The 14,193-nt window shown below is 31.7% G+C and overlaps 1 long non-coding RNA gene across 1 annotated transcript; it reads right to left on the bottom strand.

The window, feature by feature from the left end:
• Positions 1–2,715: 2,715 nt before the first annotated feature.
• Positions 2,716–13,665, bottom strand: LOC122528436. The gene is made up of 3 exons (XR_006306580.1): positions 13,655–13,665; positions 8,223–8,224; positions 2,716–3,090 (listed from the first exon to the last, which is right to left on the bottom strand). It is a non-coding gene; the product is annotated as an uncharacterized LOC122528436 (long non-coding RNA).
• Positions 13,666–14,193: the final 528 nt, after the last annotated feature.

Raw genomic sequence — 14,193 nt, 5'->3', positions numbered from 1 at the left:
TTTTCGAAGGATCTGAAGCAAACTGAATAACAATATATCGAAACAGATGATTCGGAACTGAATATTTATTAATTAACGCAATTTCAGAGTCGAGACGGATAAATCTACGAAGAACGAAGACCGGAGACAGTGAAACTAGTGAAATTGAAAGAAAAAAGGAAAAAAGAAAAAAAAAGAACGAGAAATGAAATTTCCTCGACGACTTCACCGAAGTCGAAGCGAAGAAAGAAAACGAAAAATCGTCGGTTGTCACGTGCACGCGTTGGGGAGCTCTTCAACGGAATCTCGACTTCTTTCCCCGCGAAACATCGTGTCAATGCAATGGAATTGCGCGAAAAACATCGCCAAGTACTTGTCCGTGCATTCCTCTCGATGATTGCCGATCGATCGATTCCGTACAATGGGGCTCGTTCGTGCAACCTCGCCCACCGCACGCTGCGTGCACGACGCCAGAGAGTAGCGAGAGTTAATTAATACGTTTTCCAGACAATAGTTTCTGCTGGAGCAACGTTTCGAGTAATAACCTATTCATAACCCTTAAATTTACCTTTACTCTAAATTTGTTAATATAATTTTCCTTTAGATTAGACTTAGATTAGACTAGGTTTAGATTGGGATATTTACCTTTACTCCAAATTTGTTAGTATAATTTTTTTTTTTTTAGATCAGATTTAGGTTAAATTAATTTAAATTAGATTTAGGTCAGGAAATTTATCTTTATACTAAATTTATTAGTATAGTTTCTGTTTAGATTAGATTTAGGTTAGGTTGGGAAATTTATCTTCACTCCAAATTTGTTAGTATAATTTTTTTTTTTTAGATTAGATTTAGGTTAAATTAATTTAAATTAGATTTAGGTTAGGAAATTTATTTTTATACTAAATTTATTAGTATAGTTTCTGTTTAGATTAGATTTAGGTTAGGTTTAGGTTGGGAAATTTATCTTCACTCTAAATTTGTTAGTACAATTTTTATTTTTAGGTTAGATTTAGGTTAAGTTTAAATTAGGTTTAGGTTAGAAAATCTATCATTACTCTAAATTTATTAGTATAGTTTTTGTTTACGATTAGATTTAGGTTAAGTTTAAATTAAGTTTAGGTTAGGAAATTTATTTTTACTCTAAATTTATTAATATAGTTTCTGTTTAGGTTAGGTTTAGGTTGGGAAATTTATCTTCGCTCTAAATTTGTTAATATAATTTTTTTTTTTAGATTAGATTTAGGTTAAGTTTAAATTAAGTTTAGGTTAGGAAATTTATCTTTACTCTAAATTTATTAGTACAGTTTTTGTTTACATTAGATTTGGGTTAGGTTTAGGTTAGGAAATTTATCTTCACTCTAAATTTATAGTATAATTTAGTATAATAAGTTAGTATAATTTTTGTTTGGATTAGATTTAGGTCAGGAAATTTACCTTTACTCCAAATTTATAGTACAATTTAGTATAATAAGTTAGTATAACAATAATTTACTAGTTAGAGTTACTATTTACTAGTTTGTCACTAGTTTGTAAATAATTTACTAGTCTAGAAATTACTGGAAGAAAATTTATTTTCAAAAATCAATTCAGAATATTTCTTTCCTTTTTTTTATTTTTTCTTCCCCTTCAGGATAAACATTCTTGTTGTCAATATCCAATAGAAAATACGTCGATATTGTTTTGAAAAACATTCATTTCGAAAGAAATACAAAAAGAAAGATTCGATGAATAATAAAATAACTATATCGAGATGTTCTCCGAAAAGAAATAACTCGTTTGTAGCTTATTTTCTTTCAGAGGTTTGCACATTCTTCGTTTCCTTCTCAAGGAAAGTCGAACAGTCTCCAGAATTTCTTTACGATTTCCATCGAAATATTTTCTCACGCACGTTTCACCAATAGACTTGATAAGTAAAAATAAACAATCGCAAGCGTGTAAATCTGATCAAATAAATGTCGAATAAAATTTCGTTTAAACTCTTTTGCAACATTAACTTTACACGAATGTACGTACACTACTTCTTCGTTCCTTTTTAATCAAATGTATCATAAATTTCCATTTATTAGATCGTTAGAATTCTTTTTTCTTTCTTCAGAGATTTTCCTCGAACATAAGTCGATGAATAGTAATGGCGACGATGACGGTCGATGTAAATCACAGGAAAATGTCCCGGTGCGATTACCGGTCGTATAATGGATTCATTTCGAAGGCGAGCCGCTATTCATCGATACCCGCGCGCAATTAGTCCATAATTGTTGACGCCGAACAAGTAAGAAACACGCACACACAGACAATATTAATGGTCAGTAGGTGAAATTAAGAACGAATTCATCATTGGTTCCATTATTGCAATGTCTGTAAAAATATGTTGAAAACTTTCTCTTTCGCTCGCGGATCACCATACCCGATACACTATTTTTACTTTCCTCTCTCATTTCTTTCGAATCGAACAGCTTATGAAAAATTTTTTCATAAAAATTAGCTTAGAAAATATACGTAAAAGAGCAGTAAATAAATTATTGATCTAATTTATTTATTTTCTAATTTATTTATTTTTCAAATTTGTTAATTTTCCTAATTTATTTATTTTCCAAATTTATTAATTTTCCAAACTTATTTATTTTCCAAATTTATGAATTTCCCTAATTTATTTATTTTCCAAATTTATGAATTTTCCTAATTTATTTATTTTCTAAATTGTATAAAGTAACAAAATTTGACAATTTTAGTGACTTTCTGGATATCTTCTGTACTTTTGTTACTGTTTTAATATATATATATTCGATATATATCTTAATATTCTCAGTCGATGAAAACATAAGTATTCCGATGGTCTTTAAATTTAACTTTATACTTTAAGTCACCTTTTTATCGCTCTTGGAAATTTTCTATTTTTTTCTTTCTTCTTTTTTTCTTTTTTCTCGTGGTAAATCCATAAAGCTCTTTTGCTCTTCTGTTCCTCTTAGAATCTCTCGTTTATCGTTCGAGTTATTGTCTATTGAAATTTTACGAGTACACGCTTCGTTTGAGAGGCGTGCTGAAAGGCTTCTGAAGAATCGTGTAAGACGTGCGTGCTGGAGCGAAATTTCTTTCGCCAAGCTTCTCCGAATTCTCCACCCACGCGTCTGCTGAGGGAGAAATCGTAAATAAAGTTTCGAAGTGAGATTCCTTATACGAGATTCCAGACGGGAACTCGCTTAAAAATTTAAGGAATACGGTCGGTCTCTAGCCCTAGAAGCAGTCGAAACATTTTGCCTCCAGACTGTGAAATCTTCTTGCAATTTTCAATATATCACGTCTTCTGATATATCTAACGTCGCTCTACGATTCTCTTAGAAATTTTCTCGTAGATCTTTATACTTTATTTTGTTCATATCTCTTTATACTTTATTTTGTTAATATGATAATGTCTTACGAATCTTTATCTAGAAATTTTCTAGATAAAGATTCAGTTAAAGAAAATTGTTTCACATACTAGTTATTATTTGAAAACTACTTCACATATTTTTCCATGTCTATACTAGTGCTTGAAAATATACGACTGAAAAGTAGAACCTAAATATATTATCATAAAGATAATAGAAAATTGATGTTAGTTAGATTGACATCATTACTGAGAACTATTGTAAATATTTTTTAGGTGTATACTAGTGCTTGAAAATATACGACTGAAAAGTAGAACCTAAATATATTATCATAAAGATAATAGAAAATTGCTGTTAGTTAGATTGATATCATTACTGAGAACTATTTGAAATATTTTTCAACGTGTATACTAGTGCTTGAAAATATACGACTGAAAAGTAGAACCTAAATATATTATCACAAAGATAATAGAAAATTGATGTTAGTTAGATTGATATTATTACTGAGACCTACTTCAAATATTTTTCCACGTGTATACTAGTGCTTGAAAATATACGACTGAAAAATAAAACCTAAATACATTATTATACAGATAATAGAAAACTGACATTAGTTAGGTTGATATTATTACTGAGAGCTACTTCAAATATTTTTCCATGTCTATACTAGTGCTTGAAAATATACGACTGAAAAGTAGAACCTAAATATATTATCATAAAGATAATAGAAAACTGATATTATATTAGTAAACTGATATTAGTAAGATATTAGTTAGATTGATATCATTACTGAGACCTACTTCAAATATTTTTCCACGTGTATACTAGTGTTTGAAAATATACGACTGAAAAATAAAACCTAAATACATTATTATACGGATAATAGAAAACTGATATTAGTTAGATTGATATTATTACTGAGAGCTACTTCAAATATTTTTCAACGTGTATACTAGTGCTTGAAAATATACGACTGAAAAGTAGAACCTAAATATATTACCATAAAGATAATAGAAAACTGATATTAGTCAGATTGATATCATTACTGAAAAAACTACTTCAAATATTTTTTATGTGTATACTAGTATGTAAAATATACAACTAAAAAATAGAACCTAAATATATTATCATAAAGATAATAGAAAACTGATATTATATTAGTAAACTGATATTAGTAAGATATTAGTTAGATTGATATCGTTACTGAGACCTACTTCAAATATTTTTCCACGTGTATACTAGTGCTTGAAAATATACGACTGAAAAGTAGAACCTAAATATATTATCACAAAGATAATACAAAACTGATATTAGTTAAATTGATATTATTACTAAAAACTTTGATATTATTACTCAAATATTTGCCCATCTAAACTACAAAAGTGTACCAAGCAAGAGAAGAAAGGGAGAAATTTTTAATATACTTCTACAGCAGTTGCAATAATGGATTCGTTCCTATCTAAAGAAACATGAAAGAAAATTTCTAATTTTCTGTCTTTTCGTTCCAGAAAAGAGTTTCAGAGTTTCTGAGAAGTTCGTGAAAAGGAGGATGAGAAGCGAGAGAGCGGGAGAAGTCGGTCGTTGGAATATCGCTGGTTTCCTGGCTTTTGGGGGCTCGGAGGACAGGTGAATTCACGCAAACACGACGGCCCGCGGCGCGCAGGGCTTTTATGGCGGAAGGCAGCGTCGCGGCGCCGGCGTCTCTGCAATCAATACGTCGCGGCGCAACGTCCCGCGAGCTACGACCTCCAGCTGTTTCTCGCTCTCTCTACGCCCTGGCTCCTCCTAGCCTGTCTTATTTCCGCCTCGTCTCCCACTTTCACGCCGTGCAATTTGTCCGGTTCCACGAATTTATCGCGACGTCCAGACACGCACCAGACGCCCGCAAACACCCCCTGACATTCGTTCACACAACATTCGTCGCAACATTTCAACGACAGTTTCGTCGTTGTCGAGGAATTGGCCGTTGTAGTGGAATGTTTCCCCACTGTGATTCAACTGTTGTTATTGTTGATCCATTCGTTCCTTTTCATCCAGTTCGTCTCGTTTGTCAGTGATTGTTTGTTTAAGGTATAGAACTCTATATAAAGTTGATCAAGCTCGCGAATTTTAGGCTTAGAACAGTGATGACAATGTCTTTCTTTTGGCTCAGAATTTACGGGATTGCTCCTTGGATCTGTGAGCTTGAATATTGTCCAACGGAAAATGGACAGATGAAAGAGTGCATTTAATTTTCTAATTTTTTAAATTTTAATTGTTGCAAGGCTCAAGCATTTGTTGGGTTTCTTCATCCAGTTTGTCCCTGAGGCGATTTTTTTATGTGCGTGAGAAGTTGACGTTCACGAATTTAGATTTGAAAAAGTGATGATGATATTTCTTGATCTCCTTTCATCTTAGAATTTAGAATTATTTTTGTGCCATCTTCTAAGATGGATAAACTTATCGTTTCTTTTTTCTTTCTTTTTTTATAGAATTGAATATCAATAGTGGATTCGTCTAATGGAAATGCGAAGTTAATAAAAGGTACAGTTGATTTAATTATTTGTTTGTTTCGTTTATTAATCCAGTTTCTCTCGTCTGAGATAAGCAGTTGATTATGTTCATAAATTGAAAGATTTAGAAAAATGATAGTAATATTTCTTTGTCCATTTCTTTTTTAAATCTCAGAATTTACAATTATCACAACTTGTCATTTGATTTTTCTTTTTCTCAAGAATTGAATATCGATACTCCACTTACGTAATGGAAATAAAACATTAATGAAAGGTGAAACTGATCAGTTCGACTTCTGAGAGGTTCACATAAATTATACATTTTCCCGGGATGAATGAACTCGTGGAAGTCCCCGAGAATTGAATATTAACGACGTACTTACATAATGAAATTCGGAAATTAATCAAAACTAATTTATAATATGATATAATGGTATTCGTAATCAACGAAGTACCAAAATATTCATACATATTCAATATTCATAAAATATTCATACACGTATTCATAAATTCAATAAATATCCGCACATCGAGTATATTCATAAAATATCAACACGTACATTACATTCACTAAAGAAAATTCCTACGATTGTTCGAATACTTTCGAGTATACATTTAACATTCTCAACAGTACGAAAAGAAAATGCTAAAATATTTGACAACAGTTGAATTACCATTTGATCGATGAATTTTTCAGAAACCGAAACACTGCGTGTGTAAAAAATCGTGCACGAGGCTAGAAGCTTAATGGAAAAGATGAATTTCAATGATGCGAACTTCTCGCGCCCTTTATTGAGAACTGTCATTCGCTTTATCTCTCACGTTGCTCTTTTTTTTTTTTCATCGTGTCCGATTCGTGATTCGAATCGAATCACGTGTTAAAAGACACGCTTTCGAGTCTCGTCTTCAAAAAAAAAAAAATAGCTGTCTCGAAACAATCGAATAAACATTTCTCGGGAGGTCGCCTCGAATAACGATGAACCTTTAGGTTGAGAAACGAAATTCCCGTGTCACGTTGTACATTCTCAATTTGATGCCGACACATTTACAATCTTCAAACAAATTGTTTTCTTTTCTATCTCCAACGATCTCTTCGATCTCCAACAATCTATTTTCTTTTCTAAGCAATCAATAGAACTCTGCATTCTTTCGTCAAAATTCATATTTTTTGAAACTATATATAATTTATAAAAGTAGAACTTTAATGGACAAAAGCATTTGGATACTTTATACTGTAGAAAGACTACTTTTTATAGAAAAATACCAAACCAGATGAAATCGCAGGAAATTTATAGAAAAATACTTTTCACAGAAGAAATTCTCTTTATAGGAAAATACCAAAAGAAGAAATAAACCAAACAAAATAAATCACAGAAAATTTATAGAAAAATACTTTTTACAGAAGAAATTCTCTTTATAGAAAAATATCAAAAAAGAAAAAAGAAATAAATCAAGCAGAAAATCTATAGAAAAAAATACATTTTACAGAAGAAAATGTCTCTTTACAGAGAAAATACCAAACGAGAAAAGAAGAAATAAACCAAACAGGCAACATCACAGAAAATTTATAGAAAAGTACTTTACTTTTTACAGAAGAAATTCTCTTTATACAAAAATATCAAAAAAGAAAAATACCAAACGAGAAAAGAAGAAATAAACCAAATAGGCAACATCACAGAAAATTTATAGAAAAGTACTTTACTTTTTACAGAAGAAATTCTCTTTATGCAAAAATATCAAAAAAGAAAAAAGAAATAAATCAAGCAGAAAATTTATAAAAAAATACATTTTGCAAAAGAAAATGTCTCTTTACAGAGAAAAGAGAAAAGTAGAAATAAACCAAACAGACAACATCATAGAAAATTTATAGAAAAATACTTTACTTTTTACAGAAGAAATTCTCTTTATACAAAAATATCAAAAAAAGAAATAAATCGAGCAGAAAATTTATAAGAAAATACATTTTACAAAAGAAAATGTCTCTTTATCTTTACAGAGAAAATACCAAAAGAGAAAAAAGAAGAAATAAACCAAACAGACAACATTATAGAAAATTTATAGAAAAATACTCTTTACAGAGAAACATCAAAAAAAAGAAAAGGAAAAAATAAGTCAAGCAGACAAAATCACAGAATATTTATAGAAAAATATAAAAAAAAAACTTCTTTTTACAGAGAAAATATCAAAAGAGGAAAGAAGAAGTATATGAAACAGACGATTACTGCCGTCTTCGCTGAAGACACCAGAATTCCAAGTTACCAAAACGTCACGTCGTTCGAAACACGCTAGAAACGTGTCACTGGAAATTGTCTCGCGGAAAATTAATGGTCGATCAATCTCTCAGTGCAGCTGGCTGCAGTTGTCCCGGTGAACGATCACGGTCCACGACTGTGAAATCTGATTTCTGGTCAGCGCACCCTCGTCGCCGTTTAGAAGCTCCTCGAGTGCACTTTATTGGAATAACCTAGATGTCACGGATCGAAACGTGGTGCGCGAAAGGTGATGGTAACCGCGTGAATTCCGCTTCAGGACCCTCGGGTGAAGGCTCGAGGGGCCATGGGGACACACAGCGGGTTACCCGGTTTTCCCTGCCGCGATTTTTTTCTCTCGACTCTCGAGTGTTCGCCGAGGGAAGATGAAGAACGGGGGTTCTGGGACGAGATCGACGACGACGGCGACAAAATTCTGTAGGGGTTGGGATTTTAAATTTAAGTCTGACGAATAATTAATTTTGGTATTTTTCTTGTAGAAAATCAAATGATTATCTATCTTCTGTGATTATCAGTCTGTGTCCTGTTGTTTTTAACGATAAGAAACGAACTTTCTGAGAAAAGTGGATTCTAATATGTATCAAGAATTAATCTGCATAACAATATATATATATATATTCTAACAATATATTAAGAATTAGTCTGTAATAATTAGAGCAATATATATTCAGAACAATAGAGGACATATACAGATTAAAAAAACTGAATTTGTCTTTTAGTCAAATATAATTGCTACAATTATTACAAAATCCTCGTTTATTTCCTGAAGATTTGAAAAGTTTATTATTTATCTTATTTATTGATTAATTATAATATTATAATATATATGAATGATATCTTATTTATCTTTTTATTATGTATCTTATTCATCTTATTCATTTTCTAAAAATTCCAAAATACAATTATACCTTATTCATCTTTTTATTATGTATCTTATTCATCTCATTCATTTCCTAAAAATTCCAAAATACAATTATACCTTATTTATTATACTCTTTTTATTATGTATCTTATTCATATTATTCATTTTCTAAGAATTTCAAAAGTCCTCGCTGATGAAATTGTCGCTTCTCTTTACAATTCTCTTTCATCATCGCTACGCAATGAAAAAACGTGGATTTTTCGAAAATGTAGTAAAAAAAAAATGAAGCAGAAGCTCGATAAAAATATTCTCTATGTATGTACCAAACATAGTATAAAACGCTATACTTTAGATACTGTGCACTTTAAAACGTCTCCAACAAATGTCCAATGTCCAAAATGTCCAAGAATTCCGCAGTCAGTTTAATTGGACAAACCACCGACGAAACAATCAATCACCAATTCGAACGTTCCTTCAACAACGTCCTTGGAGAAAATTCTCCTCAAAAATTCCGCCGAATTTGATTCGAATTCCAGGTACATATCAGCGAGGAAACCGCAGGTTTCGCCGAGCAAGCAACGATCGTGAAAGAAAAAAAGCAATTCTCACGTAAGTCTGAAAAAAAGCCCGGCTGAATCGTCGAGTGGTCGTCGGGTATTCGCAATACGCAGGTGAATCTGGGTCGTTCGCGCTGTAACCCGTGCCCAAGGCTGCGAGCGCTCTCGTCATTTGTCGGCCTTTAATTACTCCGAGGCGAGGCGACCATCGAGAGACGAGAAAATCCAAGAAAATCTCTCCTTCTCTCTTCCCTCTCTCGCGATTTTCATTGATCTCTCCGTCTCCCTTTCTCGTTTCCACTTTCCTCTCTTCTCTTCTAATCTTTCTCTTAGTTCGTTTTTCTTCTCCTCTTTCTTTCAGATTTCTTTAGTGTATATATATATATATAAAAAATAAATATGTCTCTGATAGAAATTTTTACGCATAACCCCTTGCGCTGGCAACAAGTGTCTTCACTTTATATATTGTGAAGATTAATTTTTAAAGTAAACAAGTGTCTTCGCGTAATATATTGTGAAGATTGATTTTCAGAATCAGTGAACAAATACACTTTTGAAACTCGAATTTCGAAACGAGATCAAATCATTCATTACTGTATCTTTCATATTCTTTCTTTTTAAATTAAACAAGTTGTAATAAAATCACAACAGTTTCAACATTCACTGTTCTCATATAATATTACACTGTAACTTACATATAAAATACAATGTACCACTTTTCAGTGCGCGTTTCCAACAAGAAATTGGTTGCAACTGATTGCAGACCATAACGAGTGACCAAAACCGTATACAATAATTCGACGCTTTCTTTTTCTTTTGAACTCGTCGGTACGATATCACTGGATAGAAATTACTAAGAAGTAATAAATTTATTATTTGTTTTGCCTCGGTTATACTTAAATATGCTTAAAACTGAGGAAATATTGCAATTTTGTGACATATTCCAGCGCAAGAGGTTAACCACTTGCGTTGGCAACTGATTGCGGACCATAACGAGTGACCAAAACCGTATACAATAATTCGACGCTTTCTTTTTCTTTTGAACTCGTCGGTACGATATCACTGGATAGAAATTACTAAGAAGTAATAAATTTATTATTTGTTTTGCCTCGGTTATACTTAAATATGCTTAAAACTGAGGAAATATTGCAATTTTGGGACAAATTCCAGCGCAAGAGATTAGCCAATTGCGTTGGCAACTGATTGCAGACCTTAACGAGTGACCAAAACCGTATACAATAATTCGACGCTTTCTTTTTCTTTTGAACTCGTCGGTACGATATCACTGGATAGAAATTACTAGGAAGTAATAAATTTATTATTTGTTTTGCCTCGGTTATACTTAAATATGCTTAAAACTGAGGAAATATTGCAATTTTGNTTCTTTTGAACTCGTCGGTACGATATCACTGGATAGAAATTACTAGGAAGTAATAAATTTATTATTTGTTTTGCCTCGGTTATACTTAAATATGCTTAAAACTGAGGGAATATTGGAAATATTTTTAGGACAAAAAATTCTCGACGTGCGTGGTACGTCATTCCAGCGCAAGAGGTTAATCGTTTAGTGGTTCTAGTCTTTCTTAGAGAGAAGAGAGACAGGCAGGCAAACAACACGTCGTTTTCTTTGATCCCGCGAGGCTGTCCGCGAGAAACTGCCATAAATAGCGTTGGAGTCTCGAGTCCAGGCACCAGTGTTAGTTATTACGTGCAATTAGCCCGAGATAGCGCGTCGAGAGAAGGCTACCGAGCCGTGCAAGGTCTGGCTGCGGTCTGACTCTTGGCTAATCCTCCGAGTGTGTTTATCGGCGACTTTCAACCGGCCACGCGGAGAAGACGACGCACTCGAGTCACGGGGCTGCTTTTCCTTGCACTTTAATGGCCTGTCGTTGTTTAACGCGCTTTGGAAACCGTGTTTCAGATGCCTTTGGCATCTCAGTTGGATATCTGGATTCGCGAAGTTTGGTTGCAACGGACTACAGAGTGCATCCTCTGCAGTTTGATGGTTTTCCTTTTTTTTTTTTTTTTTTTTTTTTGTCACTCTTCAATAGCGCGGATTGTTAACATTTTTCAAATAATAGCGTGTTGAATTTGTTAATTTGCTCGGGTGTGATATGGAAAGTTTCGGCTTGTGAAGTTTGACGGAAACGGGCAGAGTATCAATCGTGTGTTACAATCTTTATTGGAATTGGAAATGGAAGACGAATGGTTTGTTATGATAAAATTATAATAATTCTATCATAATATGTCATATAAAACGTAATATATAACGTAAAATGAACGTAATAAATTATAATAAAGTTATTAGCTTGTCATAAATTTCATTTTTCATAATGAAATTTATGTAATAAAATAATTTATTATAGTAAGACTATTAGATTTATTATTACAATAAAGCTACTAGTTTATAATAAATTTAATTTATTACAATGAAATTATATGTAATATATAATATATATATATATTATATATTTATTGTATAAAATTATAATAATATTATATTATCATAAAATTATTATAAAATTATAATAAAGTAATTGGTTTGTAAATTTAATTTGTTATAATGAATATGTAATAAAATATTATAGTAAAACTACTAGTTTTATTATTACAATATACTAAATATATAAAACTATAATAAATATATATACGTATGTATGTATATATTTATTATACAAAATTATAATAAAAAGCTACTAGTTTACAATAAATTTAATTTATCACAATGAAATTTATACAATAAAATAATGTATTATAATAGAACTGTACTACATATTACATTATTAGGTCATTATAATAAATTGTTGCAAAACATTTACAAACTATCCAGTTTGTAAATGTAAGAACAGAATATCTGATCGCGACACGATACTTTCGTGACAATACTTTCAGCAACAAGTGCAATCAAAAATTTTGTCCACTCTGTAAACATAATGAACAAAATCACAGAGAGCGGAACGCCCTATCGTAATTTATATATATGCATAAATCTATAATCACGTCGTAGTTATTTTTACTTTTTTAACAGCTAGTCGAGAACATATTAGAACAAAATGTATAATTTCTCCACGTGTCTACTACGCACAATCTTCGAGCCGACAATCAACAAGCTGAAAGCTACAAGACCAGTTTTCCTCTACGTGCAAATAAACGTTCGATGAAGCTACTGTTAATCGAATCAACTTCACCCAAGTATTCCTGGACTTGAAAACGATCCCAGAACTGAAATCGATACCCGCTCGACATCTTAATTGCGTATATCTCTTCGATAACGTGACGTTACAAATGACTTACTTGGAACGAACGACACGAAGATATAATATACATGTGCTTGTTTTCTCTCTCTCTATCTCTCGATGACTGAGCGACAAATAAGATTCATAAATTCAGGACACTCGAATATACAGGGGTGGGTCACACCACATATTCCCTATCTAGAGTTACGTCATTGTTATTATTATATCGCGTAGCGAAAAATGTTTCGGATGGAGTTGAAGTGGTTTCGAGAGAGGCACGTTTTGATGATGCTAGTTTTCTTGCAGAGTGGACGTGTAGAGGACATGCGAAGGTCACTAACGTTTTTTTTAAATGGAATCATGTATTCTTCATTGCATCAGTTGATGCACCTTGATATCCTTTACAAAAAAAGTATTAACCTATTTGTGTTAAAAAATCATTAGTTTAGGAGATATTTTAATTTCAATTTTGGTTTTTTTCAAAATTATCGTATGAGAGACATGGAAGACGAAGGATAGTATTCTTATATTTATACTGTTTATACTTATATTTATACTATTCCTTGTCTTTCACGCATAGATTTTACAAAATTAAAATTAAAATATCTCCTGAACTGATGCAATAAAAAGTATATGATTCCATTTAAAAAAATGACCTTTATGTGTCCTCTATACGTCCATCCTGCAAGAGAACTAGCATCATCAAAACGTGCACCTCTCGAAACCATTCAACTTCATCTGAAACATTTTTCGCCACGCGTAACAATAATGACGTAAATCTAGATGGCAATATGTAGTGTGATCCACTCTGTATAAGCATGATCGATAATCCAAATGAATCACACAAGTTTGCAGAAACATTTGGCACTATGTCACTGTTGACGACACACTACTCGGAAGACCAGCTGGCTCCTCTGTCTCGTTTCATTATACAGGGTGGCCACTGAAAAGCTGAAGGGCTTGAAAAAGTCACTATTCGTTCATTTTCAAAATGGTGGTCATGTTGTGTTTCACTACGTGATAATGAAAAAAAATCTATTAATGGTATTTCCAAATGAAATAATAAAACATTAAAAACACACGTTTTTGTAAAAGTTATGTTTGTTTCATATCAGTCAGTCTACTGAAGGAATTCATTAATTATATTTCCAAATAAAATAATAAAAAATTTAAAAAAACACGTGTTTGTAAAAGTTATTTTTGTTTTGCATCATTCAGTGTACTGAAAAAAAAATCCATTAATTGTATTTCCGATTGAAGTAATAAAAAATTAATAATTAAATAATAAAAATTTAAGAAACTCATGAGATAATAAAATAATAAAAATTTAGAAAACATACAAGATAATAAAATAATAAAAATTTAGAAAAACATATAAGATAATAAAATAATAAAAAATTTAAAAAAACACGTGTTTGTAAAAGTTATTTTT

Source organism: Frieseomelitta varia, unplaced genomic scaffold, assembly GCF_011392965.1.
Source record: "Frieseomelitta varia isolate USP_RPSP 00005682 unplaced genomic scaffold, Fvar_1.2 scaffold_250, whole genome shotgun sequence".
NCBI classification, from domain to species: Eukaryota; Metazoa; Arthropoda; class Insecta; order Hymenoptera; family Apidae; genus Frieseomelitta; species Frieseomelitta varia.
Note: the sequence above shows the minus strand (reverse complement) of the source record. Positions and strands in the feature narration are given on the sequence as shown.